Here is a 23,888-nt window from a genome sequence, read left to right on the forward strand (position 1 = left end):
AAAATTTGGAGTTTGAATAAGAAGGATTGGCACAGAGGCTATAATGCTATAGAGAATAGCTGGGAAAATGGTTTGCCAGGACCACCGTCTGGTAAAACAACTTGTGTGATGAGGAAACCACAAAAAAGGAGATCACGTAAGTGGAGTAGAACAACTCTGCTGAGATGATAAACCCACTCACCTCAAAAGACCAGTAGCAAAGACTATATAAAGGTAAGATGAATCATTTTTATTTTGTCTTGTTTTTGCTCAATTCATGAGATATTATCCAAATTTCACCATTTGTATTAAAGTTTCTGGCAGTTGTCACCAAGAAACAGATGATCAATATTTTTTAAAAGATCTTACAGGATTCTTGTAGAATTACACCACATTTCCTAAAGTAAATTTTTTCAGGAATGAAGGGAATTTTTTTTTCTCTTAAGTATATGAAGTCTTTGTCACTGATTATGAAATTCCATGGAGGCGTATTAAATATTAATTCAGGAGGAAAGCTAGCCCTCCCAGGACAGCAGCCCCAGATAGCTGGGTCTACCGGGAGAGTGAAAACGAAACACAATCAGCACTGTAAACCAAACGCTAAAACCAAACCAGTGAGCAAGCTTTCCAACATCCTTGCACTAACAATGACTTTGCTTTAGATCTTTAGAACATTTACATCCTAAGGGACTTTGTTCGTCAGACCACAAAATTCCACAATTTCTGCTTATTGTCTTCCTCATGTACAAAACCATGATTATCCACCTAGTTTTCATGTGTAAGTAGGTAGGATACATCCTTAAATCGGTTGAAAATAATTGCTGGCATTTGTGGGGCACATAGACTGTGCTATGAGTGCTAACTCATATAGTTAATTACTTAGGTTCCATGGTGTTTTCATAGAAGAAATTGTACCTCAGTGAATAGTAGATGGAAACAGAGAGTGGTCTGAACGGAAGGGAAAATACTTTAAGTATTCACTCTAAAGATAATGAGAGTATTCTACTTCAAAGTGCATCATTATGGGTTAACCGAAAATATGCAATTTTAGTCAAAAGACTATGCAGGTGAAATAGGACCAATAACTACTGAAATATAAGCACATGTAAACTGTCATTCATGTCCTTCAAACTTAGCTATATATAATCTTTTTAAAATTTCTTTTTTACCAAGCAAGGGCTGTCAGTTTGGAAAATCGTAAGGAGAACCCTTTTTTTGACTTCAGCACATCACTTACAATGTCCCTTCATGTCCCTCACTGGTCCCCATGGACCTTCTTTCATCTCTAATCTCAACTTACTCCCCCAGAAAAGGGCTGACAACTCAGTCACACAAATGTACAAATCTGACAGATGAATATTTCTTTCACTTCTTTTTTAAGATTTTTATTTGTTTATTTATTTGAGAGAGAGAGAGCAGAGGGAGGAGCAGAGGGAGAAGGACAAGCAAACTCCACACTGAACATGGACCCAACACGGGGCTCGATCCCACCACCTGAGCCGAAGTCAAGAGTCAGGTGCTCAGCCATGGGAGCCACTCAGGTTCCCTTGACAGCTGAGGATTTCACCACGTGCGGTCATTCGTGTGGTGGCTGGGGCTGGAGTCCCTAAATGAGAGTGGAAGTGAGGAGAGCTAGGCGTCAACAACACAGAACAGGGGGAGCATAGTTTTGGAGGAGCTGTTCTGATAGCACATCGGGGACGTAAGTAAATCACAGCAGAAGACTGGCGTGTTCCTACGGCAGTTCCTCTGCACGTCCTGGGACAAGAAGGTGGGTGGACACTTTTATTATAGTTTGCCTTTACTCTGTACATCTGTACATGGGCTGGGGAGATGCCCTCTCAGGGGAGTTGTTGAGTCTGACTAACTCAGTTGCACAACTCCCCAGTGACACTCAGTCTCATCCAGCCTGTGCTCCATGAGGCAGAATTGTGTCTCTAGGTAACACTTTGATACCAAACCACTGTTCCATGATATTTTATGCATTTAACATGACCAAAACTAGCTTTTCTTCACTGGGTAGCTCATAAAATCAACCAGATGCTTCTTTTATACTCCATCCTGTACTTGTCATGTCCTAGGACTATACTGTGGCTTTTTTGACTCAACCCTTGGTGATTTTGCTTTTTGACGCAACCTTTGGTGACTTTGCTCACCCCTTGGTGGCAGTGTTGTGAATTGGCAGATTACAAGTGCTCTTCACTGCAGACTTCTCATCGTTGAAAATCATTTGCTTTTCACAAAAGGCTAAGGAGGAATGTGTGGCAGGTGAGCCAGGGCTGTTTGCTCTTGAACTTCTGAATTTTATTACACCTCCTGGCAAATGGGCTGCTTTGATAAGCAAGACCATTGGTCTGGCTCATTTGTAGAAAAACTTTGTCCCTTTCCCTAGTGTAGGACCAGTGACACAATTTCCAGGAAACAGTGCAAGATGAAAATGTGGGGCCCCTTGTTAAAAAATTATTAAACAATTTCAAGACAGCAAGTACAGAGCCCTTCTACTAAAAGTGCACAAACACCACGCATGGAGCCAGCCTTGCCCTAGTGTAAGTTTTGTATCGTATTTTGTGTAGGTAAACGGAAGAGTATTTTAGGAATGCTTCAAGTCCTCAGACATTGATAGGAAATGGGATGTGGTCAGTTAAGGGTTTTAACTTCTGGTACAGTCTGTGTTGATCTGAGTGGAATTTCACATAGCACTACAAATACCTAAAATGGGTATCTGTATCCCCAACCTGATTGTTCCCTCCTAATAAATACCCTGTATTTATTATCTGCATATTTTGTTTAGTCAGTTTTATACTATGATGATGCCTAATGATGTGTCTATTTTAATCTTATACCATAACTATTTCGGTATTTGCATTTTAGTCTTTACTTCCCAATGAGCTGTTTTGCGTCTTCATTTCTGATGTAGCTCTCATTGTCACTGAGCCACAGTGCCTTTCCACCCTTCCGGTGTCCAGATATATTTGCTGATTTGACTTGTTACATCATTGTATTTGACATAGATGTGGGAATGAGAATTTAGCTTATGAAGTAATGAACATGCTTTCCCGCATAACTTATCATTGTAAGTAATAAAAACAAACAAACAAAAAACATTCCAGATACCTTAAGTAAAAGGAAAGGCATTGTTTAGACAGTCAAACCACAGAAGGGCAGGGATGGCACTTGCATGTGGATTGCCTGAATACAGAAATTCGAATTGCAGTCTCTGGGGGCTAGTCAGGTGTGTCCATGCCTGTCTCTCACTATCTGTCTTTCTAAGTGTCCTCTTTCTTCCTCCAATTCCTCCTCCTTCCTCTTCTTCTCCCCCTCTCTCTTTCTCTCTCTCTTATTCTCATGCTCTCACTCTCTCCGCCTCTCATCTTCCTGCCACCACTCTCCTCTGTGGTTGAGTCTAGTTTCCAAGTCAGGTTATTCCTCTAAGGGTGGCCCCATGGTCATTGGTCAGAGCCATGACTCACATTCTCACAACCTAGTAGAGAGAGCACTCTCCACTATCTAGAAAAATTCCAAGGAAGAACTCCTTGATGAGTTGTGCCCAGTTCTGGATCAGGCACTGTGGCCAGAGGTGTGGGGTACAATAGTTAGTTCAGCCGTTCACAAGCCCAGTTGTGCGGCCAGAAAGGAGGGCTGCCGTGATTGACAGTCCCCTTCATAGCAGTCGCTGGACTTAGGGAAGAGCAGTTTCCAACAAAAGTAAATAATAATATTACTACCCTAAATTTATCAAGCCTTTAAAAATAACCTGTGTCATTAGCAGAATGTCTTAGCATGGTAGGAAAAACCCGAACGGTGGTTTCATGATGTTCCTTGGTCTAATTTGGATTCACGGATTGACTATCTTTAATGTTGTAAATCCTATAAAAATATTTCTTATTCCATCATTTCTATTTGGTTCTTGTTATAGAGTGGTTGTAACTTTGTATTTTCTGGCTTTTCCTGAAGATGCCTATCATTAAGTAAATATATTTCTTGAATTGGTGAATTCCTACACATCTGTGAAATATCTTAAAAGGTATGCTCTCTTTCTCATTGTTGTGGTTTGGAAAAAATGAGGATTTTTTGTTAGCTCTTCCACTTACCAGCCTAGTCATAGAAAGTCATAGTTTCCTACGCTGCAAAATGGAGATAATAATAACTCTCTTACAGCGTTACTGTGTAGACTAAATGAGATAATATATTTAGAGTACATAACAGTGTCTACATGCCAAATTCTCAATGGCTCTTACTCCTTCCTTTAATGTAAATGATATCCTGATCGTGGCTACCTACAAATGTAAGATACCAACAAGGCGTGCTAAGCATCTTAAGAACATATTCAGTGGTACAAGGCGTTTTTGTGACTCAGTTACTTGTGGGTAGGTAAGCTGGCTTGATTATGCACCCAAGGGCAAACTTTTGTTTGACAACGTTCACACAGGCCATCCCTCTGTTGTTCACATCATGCTGTACAAAGGAATTCCCGTTTTGATGCTTTTAGACAACTGACCCATTGGTTTTTTCATGAGTCAGAAAGAGTGCTTTTTCATATGCTTGCAACTAGGCATATACAATGGTTAATAAGAAATCCTTATCAAAAAAGAAATCTAGACTTGTTATCACTGAGCAACACAAAACATATGAAGAATCTTTTTAAAAATTGAACATGGCTATATCCGGAAGATGGGGGGATAAACCAACATTTGCTCTGCCAGGTGTCTCCCAAAGGGCTCACAGAGCAAAGTGTGAATATGTCAGGAAGTGGGCAGTCCTTATCTCTTTTATTTTTGGGAAGGCAGTAGCATCAGTATCACCTAACCACCAATGAAGCCCTAGGGAGCTCGGACAGTAAGAGCTATGTTAATTAGAGGAAAGAAGTATGGATTGATCGGGAATACATGTGCTTTGTGACCCTGATGGGACTGTGGTCCTCGGAGAAGACAGTGGAGCCCAAAACAACTCCACCTCTCACTTTCGTTCTGTTATAAGCAGACTTGAGCTTGTCAGCAGTCTTTAGCTGTATAATTATGTGAAGTTATTTGTAATTGTTCTCATATTCCATATGGAGTTTTTACTATGCACAGGAGATATTCAAGTCCACTTAGTGAAGATCCTGTCTTCGTTAACAGCCTAGCCTGCATGTGGTGTTATATGCAATGGGAGAAACCTGGGGCAGAAGTGAAGGATTAATTCTGTCCAGAGGACTTTTGACAAGGAGATTGGAGTTGGAGTACGATTTTCATAGGCAGATCAGGGAGGTAAGGGCATTCTAGGCAAGATAATGTGGCTTGGCAAACCCATAGTGTGCAGTGTGGCCTATCAGAATTTTATTTTTAGTTGACTTAAGACATTTTAATTTAATAAATCAGTTGTGACATTGGTAAGGGTTATGTTTAAAGTGTTGTCTAACTTAATTTACTGGTTTATTTTATTTTGAGACAGGTAGTCTTTGATGACCCAGGAGAAAGGATAACTACTCCTCTAATTGCACAAGCATGTGGCAATCAAGTCTAGTTTCTGCCCAGCTGAAATCTGCAATTAGGGGAAAGGATTTGAATGCTTGACTTTAGAAGGTTATGCATTAAATTGGAGAGCACCTCATGCCGTGTTAACATTCCTGGTTCCATAATTTATATTTAAGTGAGCTGTAGGTTCAGAATTAAGTAGGACGTTATAAGGGTAGAAGGAAGTAACCATTTTCAAAGGGATTGAAAATAAATCTAAAGAATGGAGATAAGGAAAGAAGGTTTATTGTCACGTAATAATGTATTTGTTGGATACTAGATGAAATTGCCTCTTGGACTGCGTTGTTGCATTGCAACATTGAATGAATTTAGCCAACCATTTACCTCTTTAATTGAGGCATCAATGTCTAGAGAAACAGCACATAAAGAAATTATCTTCCTACTTCTGACTTTCTGTAGCGGAAGCTTTGGCACAATGATTGACAATGGAATCGTAGGCTAATGGAACCTGAGAATGTGTAGGGAATGTGATCTACATTCACTAAAGGAGTAATTAATATGCATTAAGACATAATAGATAAGTCATTTATTTATTAATTTATTCAAAATTCTCCTGTCCTGCTGTGTGCTGGGCATATTTTCTGGCCATATGGTTCTTACCCTTTAGTGAGAGAAGCAGACAATAAAAAAATAAACACAGTTTTAAATTGTAGGTTGAAATTAGTACCGTGAGGAAAATAGTGAACCATTTTTGCAAAGCAAAAAGCAGAAGAAGTTCATTTAGAAAGTGTGGTCAGAGGAGGCCTTTCTGAAGAAATAACATTTATGCTGACACTTAAAGATTTTGAGGGAGCAGCGACGTTAGGGACAACGTAGTGTGTGAGTCCACCAGGCAGAGATGTCGGGAGTTCAAGACAGCATGGCAGAACTCCAACAAAGACGAAGGTGTTGAGATGAATTTGATGAGACAGGCAGGGGCCTGATCTTTGAGGCTCTTGTAGATCATGGTAAGAGATTGACTTCTTTGTGCATGCAATCAAAAAATCATCAAAGGGGTTTTTAAAAAGGGAATAGCTTGACGTGATACACGTAATGAAAAGATTGTTGACTCAAATGGTAGTAAATTGGATAGTGGTATTGAGAAGCAAGTTAGGACGTTAGTATAGTGGCCCAGGTGAAAGATATGATGCTGTGGACCATGGGAAGGTGACAGAGATGAGAGGAAGGGGGTTGCTGGATATGCTTTGGAGGCATACCTATACAAATCTGCTCTTTGCAGGTGGCAGCCTGTACCAGTCGTAGAGGGTCGGAAAATTCTGTCTCACCTCAGAGACTGACAAGCTCCCGTTAGCCAGAACGTGAGAGATCAAGAATGCAAACTTTCCCTTTCTCTCCTAAAATGATTTACGAAGGCAAGTTCGGGGAAAGATGTGACTCCTCAGATATCAGGAAATTCACTTTCCAGCACTTACTTCTCCAAGAATGATGTAAAATCATTAAGTGAACGTTAGATGGAAAAGATCTTTGCATTTCTTCTTGATCTTGTCATGTTCCAAGACATGTTTTTTAAATCTTGGAATATCCTTTCTCAAAAGCCTCATGTTCAAAAATGGAAGAAACTCACCCTCAGGGTATCTGGTTCTAGCTCCCCATCAGAGAATCGGGACCAAGAGCCAAGAAAGTAGCTTGTCCAAAGATATTTTTTGCTTTGAAAAGGATTTAAACATTGTGGTACCTTTCGATAAATTTGTAGAGGCTTGTAAAATTATCTGAGCAATTCCTAGTTTCTTTTCAGCATTTGCTAAAAATGTTTTTTGATGTCTTAGCAAAGTTTGTATAAAACCATTTTGGATCAAAATATACTTCGTGGAATAGATATTTTAAATTACCTATTAAAAATAACTTCACATAGCTTATATGGGCTGAAAATAATTCCTATACAAGCTGTTCCTTTACAAGCAAGATGGTATTTTTAAGGGGTCACTTTAAGTTTTGTTAGGATATTCTCAAACAACGTGGTGATTAGAATCTGCTAGAGGAGGAGGTCTAGATCTGTTCGATTTGAATCATGTCAAAATAACCCATTCTTAGATTTATGTGGGCTTCTGCTAAAACCTGGATTTTTGGGATAGTGAAAAATATAAGAAGTCCAAGGCTTCCCAGAGTTCATTCCCACTATGATATTCTCCATGCTGACTCTGACCTCTTTGAGCAAAGGAATTCCACCTGTTCTTCCTCAGGGTTCCACTCTCAGATGCCACCCCTATCCCCATTAGTGGGAGTGAAGCTTTTGAGAAATGCTTCTTAAAAGCTTGGGATTCTAAAGTAAATAATGGGTAATCAGAGACTAGCCATGAGAGGTAAAGATGGAAGCGATTGTCTCCACAATGTTTTAGGTATTGGTCTCTACGACAGAGTTGAAGCTGATGGCAAAGTTTAGACCAAGACATGTCGGCAGTTATTATATTTGACAAATAGCAATTACCTTACTTGGTTTTGCTGCTGAAGTCTGGTTAAGATTTAGAAGCAACTGTGATAGGGCATCAAACTCAGTTTTCAAAGGGATCATTTGTGAAAACGTGTGCGGAGTATGTGTGTATGTGCAGTGGAGGGGGCGGGGTATATGTGGAGGGAACCGGGAATGGAGATGAGTACTGAAGAAATTGAAGAACAGGTATTTTAATATAGGACATACAAAAGAAATTAGGTAATACTCGTGTGTCTTTGTGGGAAGGGAATGGAGAATGGGCTTAAGAAAGTAAGTAGAGTGGCAGTACACCTGTGAAGGGATGCTGTGTATCATGAGCCATCATGGAAACGTGGATCAGAACCACAGAGGGACACGCGCACTGCGATGGCGGCAGAGAAAAAAGCAGACAGCATAACAAGCATGGGGGGCGATGAGGACTCGTGAGCCTCTCACACTGCTGGTGGGAATGTGGAATAGTGCGGCCGGTTCTCCTCAGAAGGCTAAATCTAGAGTTACCGTGGGACCCAGGCACCCCTTCCTGGGTTTTATACCAAAGAGAAGTGAGAGTGTACGTCCACACAAACACGGCACACGTGTGGTCATGGCAGCCTTGTTCATAATGTCCAAAAGACAGAAGCCGCTCGGGAGTCCCTCAGCCGAGGAGTGGGCAAGTGAAATGTGAATGTCACAAAGGCGTGTTATTTGGCAGTAAATAGAAATGAAGCTGAACCACGGTGAACCTTCAAAATATTACACCAAGTGAAAGAAGACAGTCACAAAAGGCTGTATATTGCATGATTTGATTTATATGAAATGTGCAGAATTGGCAAATATATAGGATTTGAAAGTAGATTGGCTGTGTCAGGGGTTGAGGGGAGAGAGTTATGGGAAGGGATGGTTAGTGAAGTTTCTTTTGGGGGCTATGGAATGTTCTAGAATTAGATAGCTGCACAACCCTGTGAATACACTAAAAGAAACATTGAGTTGTCCACTTTAAATGGGCAATTTTGTAGTATGTTAATGATGTCTCAATAAAGCTTTTTTTTTTTTTTTTTTAAGTAAGTAGATTTCTCACGTCAGAGTTTCAGCGTAAGCAGGGACCGCAGTTGGATGCGTTGACCGCCTGTGATGGTCTGTTTAGATGGCTGCTAGGGTTGAAGTCCTACATTGGCTCCTGAGTCTTCCTTCCTGGCACCGTCTCAGGCTTTCCCCTGTGGCCGTAGAGTTTAGTACGTACTCATGAAAAGCCAATCTTTTAACTACTAACATGAATAGTAGCTTAATCAGAAATTGAGAGGTAAATCTGCTGGCAAAAACTGTAAAAAAAGAAACTATGTAGCTCATTCCCAAATCAAAAAGTCCCGGTCCATTTGGTTGATTAGTAATTTATAATAGCTTGTCTCTATAGTGATGAAATGAGCCAGCGTTTTCTCTATGTAAACCCATTTCAGGAAATCACAAGTCATGTTAAAAATACATACAACGTAATAGATACGTGTGTACATATTTTGAAATTTTTCATCTATTGCAAATAAACATTTTTTTCAAATCTTATCTCCATGGGAGGAGATTGTCAGGTTTTCTTAACCCGTATTTCTGATGAAGAAGTGATAAGTACCTACAAAAAATAGTGGATATACGAAACAGTTAAAATAAGTGGAAGTAAAAGGGAAAGACATTTGTCTGCGTTTGCTCTGGGGTAAAACCTCACATCTTTCACCTCTGCGTAGTTAGCCCTTGACCCTCTCACCGCAACGTCTCCAGCCCTTCCCTGGCCTTTTCGGGTGCTCATTCCGGACCCCACTGCACAGGCCTTCTGGCCCATGTGCTGCTCAGGGTTTTTGCTTCTGCTTATTGTAAACAGTTGGGCTCAGCAGTTTGAACCATGGGCAGCTGCTAAGTCATGAGTGGAATTTTGATCCCGTGGAAAGCAGACACTTTTTTTGAGGCAGACAATGATGGGGAAGACCCTTTATGTGGTGCACCCTAGCCAGTGGGCCCTCCATGAAGACTAACCATATTGATGCCACAGGCCTAGCTGCAGAATTACAGTGTGGTCTTGGATATTGGCATTTCCAGTCAAGTCAAGTTCTGTCAATTGAACAACCATCATGGCAAATTGGTATCACTTAAGCTTGGGTTCTTTGGTTTCTGTAGAGAGTTATTGTTTACAGTTTGTGCCTCTTTAAAAAGACCTTCAAATCAACACCATCATCATCATCATTTAAGTTATTATATATACATAATATTTTATGCATATTAGAATTTCATATCCAATTCAAATTCTAATGCTCTTAGAGTTTTGGGAGCTATGATTTTGCAATTTTTAAGACTAACAATGTTGCAGAACCAAAAAAATGAAATTGCATCATACCTAAATATAATTCCTAAAATGGTAATTTTTGCAATTTAGGTTTTCTAATTATAATATTATCAATATATAGATACACAGAGGTTTGTCTGCTCATTCCTTTTGAATGTTGTGTTACGTGAAACCTATGAGCATTTATTTTATTTTATTTTACTTTATTTTATTTTATTTTTCTTTATTTCATTCCATTTGGATTTATTTTGCTTTTGCCTCCTGAGTAAGAACTATAATAAAATACTTAGGATCCTTGATGCCTTGGATGGGTTTCTAAGTTTGAAAACTTTCTTTAATCAACTTCATCTGTCATTTTATCTTGTTGAATAATGTTAAACATTCTCTAAATAATCCATCAGCTTTGTCTCCATCCTCTCCCACGCAGCCCTGGCCACGTTCCACCTGCAATTGATTATAAAGGTTACCCGTCCTTTAGGAATAGCAGACTGGCACCCGTGTGTCACACTCTATGTCTAGATGGAAGTGTTCCTGGCCAACCCGTCTGCACAGCTCATTGATCTCTCTCTGGAGAAAGGCTGGTATGTGTCCTTACAGAGTCCTTCCTTGGATGGTTTAAAGCTTGATGCTGAGCTGTATAAAGTCCTTTTGGCTAGCTGTGCCTTACAGAGTGAGGGTCATGCCACTTCTGCATTTACTGAAGGGGACACAGTGCTCTCCTACCATGAGCTGCATCCCCCATTGCATTGCATAGAATTAGCTGACGGGGGCGCCTGGGTGGCGCAGTTGTTAAGTGTCTGCCTTCAGCTCAGGGTGTGGTCCCGGCGTTCTGGGATCGAGTCCCACATCGGGCTCCTCCGCTGGGAGCCTGCTTCTTCCTCTCCCACTCCCCTCCTGTGTTCCCTCTCTCGCTGGCTGTCTCTCTGTCACATAAATAAATAAAAATAAATAAATAAATAATTTCAACTAATCTTTCATATTAAAAAAAAGAAGAAGAATTAGCTGACGGTTGCACTTGGCGAAGTGAAAACTAAGTCTTGAGGAGAATCAAAGTGTCCGGTGCAGTCAGGAAGGAGGCCTGCCCTGTCCTTTGGAGACTTAGGCAGGTTCAAGTTTTCTGGCTTTTGATAAGGAAATCGTAATTTTCAGAAAGTAGCAGTCTCAAAGAGGACAGAATTCTGAGTGTGTTGGTGGAGGCCGCCGTTGTCTTGCTGCAAGCGGAGTGGACTGAGAGTCATGAGGTCACTACCATCTCTTCCTGGGCTTCGCAGTGTTGTTCTGCCTTCGGTGCTTCTGGAGAGGAGGCGGGAGATGAGGTGACGGCAGAACGCCCTGGAGGGAAAGGAGGCAGTCACACTAGAGAGGGCCTGATCCCCTGAGTTCCATAAAGATGACCCTTGTCTCCACCAGATTAGGAGAACTGGGGCGGTAGAGGTGTCCTTGACTTAGTATTCCCTCAGTCACAGTCATGTGTAGCAGAGCCCAGTAATAAGACGCAAGTGCAGCTTTTTTATTTTTTATTTTTTTAAAAGTATCTTTAAAATTTTTTTGAAGATTCATTTATTTTATATCTATCTATCTATCATCTATCTATCTATCTATCTATCTATCATCTATAGACAGTGAGAGAGCACGAGTGCCATGTCGGGGAGGGGCGGGGGAAAAAAGCAGACTCCTTCCTGAGCACAGAGCCTGACCCGGGGATCTATCTCATGCTCTGAGATCATGACCTGAGCCAAAAACCAAGAGTTCAGTGCCTCACCGACTGAACCACCCAGGTGCCCCCAGCTATTTTATTTTTTTAATAAACAGATTAATCTATAGTCATATTAATGAATTAGTGCTTTTTTCCATGTATTTAAGCCTTATTAATATTTCTCTTTTGTTTTATAATACAGGCAGCTAAGGTGGGCTGCATTTACCATAACTTTGAAAAATGATAAAATTTAAAATTATGCCATATTATATAGACATTCACTCTTTTTCTAAAGAATATATTGAATACTCTTGTCTTTTAGGCATTGTAATTTTGTGGTTTATAATAAGAAATATATATTTGATCTTCAGCCAAGTATCTGACACAGAGCTCCTAAAACCTTTGAGATTTCCTAAGTGATGAGAGTTATGAAGATGTCTTCTTTTATGTTATGGGGTGACTTTTAGAAAGCCCTTAGGTCACCTAAGGATGACCAGGAAACCAAGCCTATAATTAGAGGGTTGGAACTTTCTGTCCCATCCCCTAACCTCTGGAGAGGGAAGAGTGACTGAATCAATCACCAATGGCCAATGATTCAATTAATCATGCCTGTGTAATAAAGCCTCCATAAAATCCCAGAGGACCCACACACCTTGCTCTATGCCTCTCTTCCACTGGGCTTTCCTGAGTTAAAACCTTTTATAATAAACTGGTGATCTAGTAAGTAAAATGTTTCTCTGAGTTCTATGAGCTGTTCTAGCCAATTAATTGAACCCAAGGTTCTAACCTTTCATCTCTAGCCTGTGGGTCAGAAACACAGGTGACAACCTGGATTTGCCATCGGCATCTGAAGGGGGGGGGCAGTCCTGGGGGCTGAGCCCTTAATCTGTGGGATCTGATGTTATCTCTAGGTCAGAATTGAATAAATTGTTGGTATGGGAAAAACCCAGAGATCAGAATTGGTATCCGAATTAGAGACTTTCATTTCAAATTTAAAATACCCAGAAGTAGAAGTTTGCCTGTGAGAATCTCTAGTCCTTTAAACTTTAATTTGTCATACAATGAGTGGAGATCAGCCTGTAAAATTTGTTGGATGAGGAAAAGGGAAGGAGGAGCAGTCTATTTTAATTATCATTATACATTTAGGTAATATATACTTTGCAAGAATAAAACATAGAATAAAAGCATATTCATAGTTTTTCTTAATTGTTTTTAAACATTATTTTCTTTGGTTCAAATTCTTTTGGCCTAGGGGTGAATATTTTTGGAAAGTTTGATAAAATTCCATTTGGCCACATTAAAGTTTTCCAAATGTATGGGGGAGGTAAATAAGATGAAGAATAGTTGAAAAAAAAGCATATTTCAACAGTTAAGAGAATTTTGGACTCTCACAGATAATTTAAAAGCTTTCACTTTTAAAGTTAGTCTAGATCTAGATATTGATGTATTCTTAAATTCATGTGTTGTTTTAAGGGCAGAAGCACTCAATTCTATATTGAGTTTGTACATGGGTTTATTTCCTACAGCTCTGATTAATTTTTTAATGTTTTCATTTTACAAAGGCGAAATAGAATCATTGCTTGGAGTACTAGAGCGTGAACATGAAGCTAGGTAATGTTGATGGACTAATTAGAGAAAAAGGTAGAAAGGCAATTTTTTTTTTAAATATCATGGATAAATGGCTGGATGGCTGAACAGATGGATGGGCAGACAGGCAGATGGACAGATGGGGAGTTATTGGAAGCCACACATAAAACCATTCAGGAAAAATCCAAGTAAGTGAAAATGATGTTTTTATGAAGAAAACTTAAGGTGGCTTCTATTTTTTAAAGCTCTCTACTTCATCTATCATTAATAAAGAAAAAGAACTCACAGTATACTTTACTTTGGTTATGGTTATGGTCTATTACTGTGTCCCAAACATTCACGAGATTCAAGGACCAGGCACAACCTCTCAGCTTAAGAGAAGCAAGAACATGACCGTCAGAGGGGCCCCTGGGTGGCTCAGTTGTTAAGCGTCTGCCTTCAGCTCAGGGCGTGATCCTGGTGTTCTGGGATCGAGCCCCACATCAGGCTCCTCCGCTGGGAGCCTGCTTCTTCCTCTCCCACTCTCCCTGCTTCTGTTCCCTCTCTTGCTGGCTGTTTCTCTCTCTGTCAAATAAATAAATGAAAAATCTTAAAAAAAAAAAAAAAAAAGAAGAAGAAGAAGAACATGACCGTCAGAAAGCTGGTGGATCATAGTAAAAAGGAAAAAATTGTTCTGACCCCCATAAAATATATATTTACCATTCATGAGTGAGTAGTTACTAAAAACAAAATCCCTAGTAATGCTGATCAAATTAAGTGTTCACATCCAAATTCTTAATTATTAGTACCCATTTCCAGTTTTCCACCTGAGAATTAAACAAATTGTCTAACAGGGATAATAGAGTTCACAAATGCTGGGGACAAGTATTATAATAGATACCGTTTTATTCATAGTTTTACAGTCCAGAGCCATAATTCCTTGTCTACAGTTTGGAGATCCAAAACACCTCTGAAACCAAACATTTTTTTCATAAGTTTGTGGCAAACTCAACTTACGTGAGACTGTTTATGTAGTCTTCATTCATCCCACTTAGTACGAATGTTCATATGTTTACAGCAGAAATGTTAACATGTTTGATTACTCCATGCTATGTCAGACCCATTTGATAGGTTTATGTACCATCTTTCTGTCTGAAATTAGAAGGTTCTGAATTCTGTAATCCATCTGGCCCCAGGGGTTTAAGGTAAAGGATCACGGAATGAGAAGATACCTGGCTGACTGAACACTGTACTCACTGGTCCTGATTCTACTCCTTCTCGAACCACACAAATAAATCCAATCCCTTGTCCATGTATTGGGTCTTCACATATTTAAGTTAAGCTATGAAGATACTATCAACTTCTCCATCACCCTGATATAACATTCCCAGATCTTTTAATTGTTCTAGAATCTCTTTGGACTTTTCCAATTCATTCATCCATTCATTCATAGAGCTTCCTGCCCAGCCTGGGTCACATACTTGTTATTCCAGCTGTTCCCTTACTGGCACCATGATTCATACAACCAGTTACACTCCTTAACACTGGTATCAGCAAGGCCATGCTCTTCACCTTTCTTGCTCTAGGAAAAATTTCCTAGCTGGACTATTTAAAAATCAGTGTTCTCCAACCTAAGGTAGATTCTCTAAGGAATGGAGATCCTGAGATACATCCTGGGAAACATGAGGGGGATGAGAAGTCAAGAATGCTTTTATGCAAATTTTAATTGTCCTTTATAATTGTTCCCTGCGGTGCCTTCTTCTACTTTCTTCCAACTCTGAACACCATTTCTGCATTCTTCACTGTGAAATTATGACTTGTCCACATGTTTTACTGAGGTCATTGAACAAGTATTTATTAAGCTACTATATGCCAGGCACTGGAGTTATAAACAAAACCAAATCCTGGCCTTGTGAATCTAAATTAACATACACCAGAACTGATGCAGGCTCTGACAAAAAGCACAGTAGGGCGAAGGGAGAAGTGAGTTGTAAGAAGTGGTCTGACTATAAACAGAGACTTGAGGGAAGTCAGGGAATAAACCAGTGGATACCTGGAGACAGAACATTTCAGACAGGAGGAAAGGCAAGTACAAAGCCTGAGGAAAGAGCATGTTTAGGGAGGAGGCCGACGTTGTTGGAACAGAGTGACTAAGGAGAGAGAAGTGGAAGGTGGGTAGGGAGAGGGGGTATGCCTGGCCAGCAGGGTGCAGGAGGGACTTCAAGGAGAGCTTAAAGGAAGAACATGTGAAATGCTGCTGGTGTTCACATGAGGTAGAATTGATGGCATCCATGAGAGTAGTCTCTGTCCGGTGGCTGAGGACAGATGTCTGATGAGATGGGATCAGAAAAGTGGAGACAGTGACCATAGGAGTTTGTGCATAGAAAGGGTCAAACAGAAAAGAAGGTCCAGCTGGAGAGGAAGGTGAATTAGTGTTTTTTGTTTTTTGATGATGATGGGATAAATACCATATTTTTAGCCAGATAGGAATAATCCAGGAGAGGAAATATCATGACCCTTGTTCTTGTTTTCCCTTAATATGTGAGTTTCCTTGATCCCATTCCTGCCTTGTATCTCCCACATCTTCCCCTTAATTAAGCTGTACTTCCTATTGCATAATCCTAAAGCATCATGATATAAATAGCTTTCTTGTACTCTTTTATGAGTTTTACAGGGAGGAAATGTGATAAACTTTCTATAAACTAATTTTCATGTCTAATAGCCCTTGAATTCCTCCCTGAAAAAAAAAAAGTCTTTAAAAAATAGGATCCAAGTTATTCATACATGTCATCTTTTGCTAGAGAAGTGTCAAAACAAAAGCCCTGGTGTATGTACCAATAGCTTCAGTTTATATCTCACTAGCTATAATCAAAAATGTTTCTGGGGGCGCCTGGGTGGCACAGCGGTTAAGCGTCTGCCTTCGGCTCAGGGCGTGATCTCAGTGTTCTGGGATCGAGTCCCACATCAGGCTCTTCCGCTATGAGCCTGCTTCTTCCTCTCCCACTCCCCCTGCTTGTGTTCCCTCTCTCGCTGGCTGTCTCTCTCTCTGTCGAATAAATAAAATCTTTAAAAAAAAAAATGTTTCTGAACCATATGCAAAAAAAATCACTGACATTAAGAAAATATCTTAGCATGTGGATATAGTAAAATGATTGCATGAAAAATGTCAAATGTAGTAAATAACATTATTCTCCTGTAATAAAAGATTAATTTTGCTGTCATATGGGATTTTGTAACAGTTTTGGCCATCATGTATGACAGAAATCTGTTTTATTTGCTATCATAAATAGCGAATAGAATATGGTCACTCTTATGGGACTTCGGTAAAGGGCATATTAGCTGAGCTACTTTTGTAAATTCCATGTAAATCCATGTCTAATATAGAATTAAAATAGTCTCTACTTCAAGATCCATGAGAAAAACAAACCTCTTTTTGTTTGATAAATCAGAGATTTTAAAGTAGTGGTGAAAAATGTGTGATCAGGAGTTTAAAAATCCTAGCTCGTATATGAACACAAATATTCCTATTTTCAATGACTATTAAAACCTTATTGTCTAAGTGTTTTAAAAAGTCGTAAGTAGTACCTTCCAGATTTCTCAGCTTTTTCTCGTGCCATGTTAAATTCCTTGTAGAAGAACGTGAAGAAAGGATACTCCTGGTTTGACAGAATTTAGTTTAAGTTCTTTATTTACACAGTTGGAATGTGAACCTTGCTGTTGATTCCATGAAGAAACTGTATTTTCGTTCTTCAGCAGCATAGAATGTCAGCATTTGCAGGACTTGCCACCTGCTCCTGTTCGGTTCAAAGCCTTGCAGTGTGCTACAATTAAGGGAATATGCCGACTGTCCTGGATTTTTCACTTTTATGTCTGTATCAGATTAGATCACCAACAAGCACCAGGACATACTTGGAGTGTGGTGACTGTCCTGTCTTTAGAAATGCCTTCACTGAGTTACAGTTTAAACTTTATATTGAGGATTTATGTAAAAAAAAAAAAAAAAAAAAAGCCATTGGAAAAGTTTCCCTTTCTTGGGGCGCCTGGGTCGCTCAGTCGTTAAGTGTCTGCCTTCAGCTCAGGTCATGATCCCAGGGTCCTGGTCTTGAGCCCCGCATCAGGCTCCCTGCTTGGCGGGAAGCCTGCTTCTCCCTCTCCCACACCCCCTGCTTGTGTTCCCTCTCTCACCTTGTCTCTCTCTCTCTACCAAATAAATAAATAAATAAATAAATAAATAAATAAATAAAATCTTTAAAAAAAAGAGAGAGAGAAAGAAAAGTTTCCCTTCTGTATTTTTAGATTGGTACTGATTACAATTCACATGCCTTATTCAGAGAAGCACATCAAAAATTTCTCCTAGAAATTAGAATCAAGAAAATGTGGTGGTAGTTCTGTTTTCTCCAGACAAGTCTTACACGTTTTCCATTTTCAAAGATGAACACTGTAGCCTGTTGTGTTTCCATTCCTAGTTTTCCTTTTGAATAAGTTCAAAATTTGTGCAGTCATAGTACTTCTCCCCAGTATCTAATAAAACACATGTGCCCATTTTTCTAAATAGCTTCTCTTCTCAAAAATCATTTTAAACTGCCACACTTTATATGTTCAGGATTTTAAAAGATTCAGTCTTTAAGAATCAAATGCTTCTAAATACATAAATAATAAATATAAATTAATATAGTGCATGGAAATATATAAATATATGCTAAATATATACATGGAAATAAACAGAAGATACCAATGGTTGTGTATTTCATCTTTCCCACGTATTCGTGTAGTGAAAGGCAATGTAGTTCAGTGGTTAAAACCAGAACAGTTGATTGTTCTGTTTGACTGGACTTGAATCAGGGATCTACCACGAATTGGTATATGACCCCAAGCAAGTAATTTGACCATTTTAGGTTTCAGTTTCCTCATTATAGAAGTTGGGTAATAATAGTATCAACTCCATGGGATTATTTTACAAGATTTAAAGGAGATAACATCTGTGAAACCCTTTTAGCCCAGTGCCTGGCTCATAACAAGTCTTTAGTAAGCCTTAGATCTACTGTGATGAGCCAGGTGCTGTGCTGGGCATGGATATGGAGAAGAAAGACATTCCATTCTCTGCCTTCAAGAAGCTTACATCCTGGTGTGTTCAAGATGCTCATTCCGTGGAAGCTCTAAGACGAAGGAGATATTGAACTTGGGAAGTAAAACGAAGACCGTCTATCCCAATTTACTTCCCATTATAGGAATAGCATTTTTACAGTACTACGAGGCAGACATTAAGCCCATGAGTGCAGACTCTGAAGTTGACCAGATTATTCATTCCATTATCGTATGGCCTCGAGAACCTCTCTGAGTCCCAGGCTGCTCCTTTTCAGAAGAGCCTGAGGGCATCTCTCATGCTTGGTTGATGGCATCTCTCATGCTTGGTTGCCAGATGGTTGGGTGAGGTGGTGAACACAAACGCTCGCTCACTGTGTCTGGCACACCACTGGCTTATTGCAAATGTTCACTTTCTTCAAATAAAAAAGCATTTCTGTAATTTTTTTGGACATCTGTGATTGCTAGGACAGTTTTCTCCATTTCTCGGATTAAAACAGTCTCTATATAAATTGTATCAGTTAATTTGTGCTTGACCCTCTTTAGTGAGATGCTTTTTAAAACAGGAACGTAACCATATGTAATTACACCCTGTTATCTTTTTGTAGTATATGTGACCATTGTAAATTCATCTAAGTATCCTCTCCCCCAACTATCATTTCTCTTTCCAGCCTGCAGACGTCCCATTAGAGATTCTTTAAATGCTTTGTTGAAAAGAAGATTTATTACATCTATGTCATTTATCTTTTCCACTAACCTAGGAGCTAATAAGAGTTAGTGACGTGATTTCATGTGGAAGCCTTATAGGCTCCTAAAGATTCATATAATGTATATAAATTTAGTTTTTCTTTAAGATGGGAGAAAGTAAATATGATACACTAACCTGTTTCATAAATTTTATGTACATTCATTCAACTACATTGTTATTTATGGATGGAATTATAATAGTAAATCAGTAAACTCAAAGCTCGGTTCAAATAGAACCCTGCATAGTTTACTCAAAATGTGAATTGAACATCCAGACTCATTGCTGAAGAGTTTGCTGGAAGAAGGAGGCAAAAACAAGAGATTTAAATCAAAGTCCTAGTTATTTGTCAAAACTTATCCCCGTGAACTTTTTAGCTTACTTTTAATTTCCCTGTTCATCATTCACTTATTCATTTAGTTATTTTTCTTTTTTTTTTTATTTAGTCATTTTTCAGCCATCTAGTAAATACTTATCTGTGTCAGCTTTATTGTTATCCCTGGGAATGTAAAAATGAATGTACATGATCCCTAATCTCAAGAACTTACTATTCAACAAGGCAAAAGACAGATATAGGAATGGCCTTAAGTCTTTAAAATAAGCCTTCCTAGAGCGTCATATATACTTTCTACAGGACACTATTTTTGAGCTTAATTTGAGGAGCCACGGGAGGAAGAGAAAAAGAGAATGGGTAGACCCAGAGGAACAGATTTAGCAAAGACCTCCCATGGGGTAGGGAGCAGTTCTGCGTGCTTGGAGCCCAAGGAACATTGTAGCAACTAAGGAGAAATTGTAAATGGCCTCAAATACCATGACTAAGTGGCTCAGATGATTCCCATGTTTTGGACATTTGTGAAGGATGGATTAGACCAGTGTGGAGGCCATGCTGCGGGGTGTGGCAGTGGTCTAGACGACATAAGGAGAAGCTTTGAAAAACAATCAGGGACAGTGGAATTTAGGTTGGAACTGATTAAAAATCATTACTAAGGAATCATTAATAGCAGAACTTGTTAACTATTTGCATGTATATGGAGGACTGGTGAGGAGGGAGAGAAAGGATTTAGAGGACGAATGGTTACGGATGGTTATATTCTTCACCAAGGCCCAGGTGGGGGAGGAAAGAAGAATGTCCACTGGGATCTGGAGCTCAGGGGAAAGATCAGAACTTTGAGGTGTGGATCCAGAAGTCTTCATTATAGCTGGAACTATAGAGATCGTCCATAGGTACCACAAAATCCAGATTAGACTCTGGGTATGGGGGAGAAGTTTAGCAGCAAAAGAGATTGAGGAATCATGTTCAGAAAAATAGTTGGAAAACTCAGAAATTCTCTGAGGACCAAAGGATAAGAGAATTTTAAAATTAGGGCCTAGTTAACCACTTCAGAGTGATTACTATGGAGGAGGGGGAGTAAGAACTAGAAAGTGCTGGTGGGTTTGCCAGTTGGGAAAGACTGACACCTTCTGTTCCACAGAGGGGCTGATGTGAATGATGATGTGTGTGTGTCAGGGGGAGGGGGTGTTTTGCTTGCTTTGAAATGAGAGCATGGTGGCATACATCCGTACCTATCTTTTGTTATCTCTAAGCATTCCAACACCCTAGGAGAAGGTTTTTTCTGAGATAGCTCATCCATGAATTGTAATGCTCTACATTTATGGAATCTCAGACAGCCACCAAAGAGATTCAGACCGTAGGGATCAATTTGACAGGTTGAATGTGTTTTCTTCTGAGTAAACGATTCATCTCTTTTCACCCACGTGTACCCTCTAGGAAACACTGATGTACATTGCTTCTACTTATTGGCTTTATGTTTAATATATATTTGTAGTTTTTAGAACACAGACATAGAACATGTGTATCTGTCATGGAATCCTAGATTTTAGACTATGAGTATTTCCCCAAGTTCAGCTGCTGTCATTGATAGAAGTGGCCAGCGTGCACCTTGTGTCCCCATGGCGTGAGTGCAGAACGGCGCACTTGTGCCAACCCCTCTGCACTGCGCAAGCCCTCCTTCAGCTCACACGGAGCCGTGCTGCTGTTGCATCACAGAAACTGAAAGGTGTTCTGAAGGCTTGGAGTCCTTGAGTCAGGGGCAATTTTGTGCTCATTCTAATGGTTCTCCATAACGGCTTGAGGACACAAATGCAGCACTCTCCCTGAAAAGTCTGACATGGTCAGTGATGAAATTCAGAAATTCACCTGTGCCTGAGAACACTGAAGTTCTTCTTACTTGAGGTCAATGATAAGTGACATTTTTGGTTGATTGTTCCCATTATATTGTCAGGGGTTTTGTGGTATTTTTGTGTATGTATTTTAAATCATTAAGGTTAAAAAGGAGAGAAGTCAGAGCCAGGAGTAACCTCCCCCAGACCCCCTTTCACTCCGCAAGGTACCTAACATCTACTTCTAGCTTTACCTGGAGAGAGAGACCCACAACTTCAAAGCTGGCACGCCTAACCAGCCTTTGTCTACGGTCTCCCACTGTCCCCCTTCTCTGTGTATATATGTGTGTCTTTTTTCCCCCTTTCTCTTAAAAAATTGTAAATTTGTTGGCAGACACGATGGTGTTGTATTTCAGTGAAGTACCTTGTGAACGGGTAATAATGATAATTATGTCTACTCTTGGCTTATTATTCTGTGTATCAGGACTCCCGACACGTGATGTGTGGGCACCGGGCTGCCCTTACATCTCTCAAGGCCGTAGACTTCAGTAAGGAATCAGGCTCCTCCCAGCAAACCTCACTGGAGCCAGCAGGAAATGAATCCGTCTGCCACAGATTCTTATTTAGACCAAATTATTAATGTTTCGTGGCAGAAAAGTGACTCCCTTTCTCCTTCCATATGATGAGAGCATATCTGTTTTCTTGATAAGATTGTGGCCAGCCTGGCTTTCGCTCTAGAAGGGTAGATAAAAATTATTCTGCCTGCAGGCTACAGGGATGTCTGGTTTCTTTTCTCTGTGTCTGTGCCAGAGTGTATCTCCCTTATTCATCTCACAAACTGTCTTTAAACTTAATCACACTGAACTTTTTGTATATGTTTGCTTGACAATAAATGGGTCTGGGGATGAGGGGGGGAGTGCAGAGAAAAATACATCTTTATTAGGAGAGAAATAAGAAACCACTCTCTTTGTTTAGAATAACCTTTGGTTAAATGTGCCCAGTTATATTAAGGACAAAATTTGAGAAAGTTTTCTTTTTTCTTTTTTCTTTTTTTGAAAAATACCAAGATAATAATTGGAATGCAAATTAGTTTCAGCAAATTCTGTGATAAAAAGTATTTTATCATTCTACCACCAACTCTGTCTTGTCTCTAATATAGACCTTCAAAACGTATTCATTCTCCTGGGCTCAAATTTTCTATGCTTTGTAACTTCTAAATTCATCACTCTTTAAAACCAAATGAAGTTGTTACAACTTGGGATAATTGCGTATGAGGAATAAAAAAATCCTATAGATGTATTAATATCTATTTATTTTCTTTTTTAGGTTACATTTACAACTTTATTTTTTAGAAAATTAATATAAAAGTTTTTTAAAGTAAATTTAAATTTAAGCTGTAATACTTAAAGATGTTTTGTTTTCCTCTGGTCACTTTGCCCTGGAGCGGAAAAACAGTTTCGACTGAGGGATAATCTCAGAGTCCTGTTCCTCACAAAATGCTTCCCTTCCTCTCCTGTAGCTGGTTCCCCGAAGCATCACAAAATCTGTCATTACCAATTAATGGTGTCACGCTTCTTTACCTTGATAAGCTTGAATTTCAGGTTTTGCACTCATTCCAGCATTACTTTCCATCTCTGTGGACGAGCTGCTGGGCCAGCAGGTTGGGGGTGCAGTGTGACGAGGGGTACCTTGTCTTAATCTTCTACGCTTAGACCTTCGGCGTGGTAAAGCCCTGCCTATCTGTACGTCAGACCTCTGGCCTCCGCAGCCTTCCAGACACAGCTGGGAGCCCTGAAGTCTGTGGGAGGTGTGGGGCACGACGGAGAAGCCCTGTGGCCGCCGAAATGATTGCCTCCAGGTCCAGGAGCTCTGTTCGTTTAGCCAGAATCGAGCTCAGTCGGACTGCTCTAATTTGAAGCCTATTTAAAGTAGCTCGGTTATCTGGTTTCCCCTCTAGAGAAGATAGAAATCATTGGAGGAGATAGTCTCTGCTCAAGGCCGGCGTGCTCGTGCCAGCAAGACGTGGTCAGAGCGGGCCGTCGTAGTGGGAAACAGAAACCCTAACAAGTGGCTCAAAGACAGCAAAGCATGAGTTTAGATCCGCGTGGGGTGAGCCCTCGTGTTGGCGTGTACCTCGGGAGGCCTCGGGGGTAGCCCCGTACCCGTGACGAGCACAGGCCGTCGGGTAGAAGTGAAGTCGTTCCATTTAAGAGAACAGTTTGATTTTTTTCAGAAAAAGTTTATTCAAAATTAGTTATACAAAGTTGGCCCTTGGCGGGACCAGGTTTCTGTTTTCTGGGAATCACACACGGATTCATATCACGCTTCCTGATCATTTTCCGAACCAAACTGTGCTTATGACAAAGTCCAGATTGGTCACCCGCTACTCTGTTTGCCAAACCTGATCCGTATCG

The 23,888-nt window shown here is 40.0% G+C and overlaps 1 protein-coding gene across 1 annotated transcript in view; it reads left to right on the forward strand.

The window, feature by feature from the left end:
* FMN2 (formin 2) overlaps positions 1-23,888 on the forward strand; it is a 357,463-nt gene that overhangs the window by 326,374 nt on the left and 7,201 nt on the right. The window lies entirely within an intron of this gene.

The sequence above is a fragment of the Ursus maritimus genome, unplaced genomic scaffold (assembly GCF_017311325.1).
Source record: "Ursus maritimus isolate PB19 unplaced genomic scaffold, ASM1731132v1 scaffold_2, whole genome shotgun sequence".
Taxonomy (NCBI): Eukaryota; Metazoa; Chordata; class Mammalia; order Carnivora; family Ursidae; genus Ursus; species Ursus maritimus.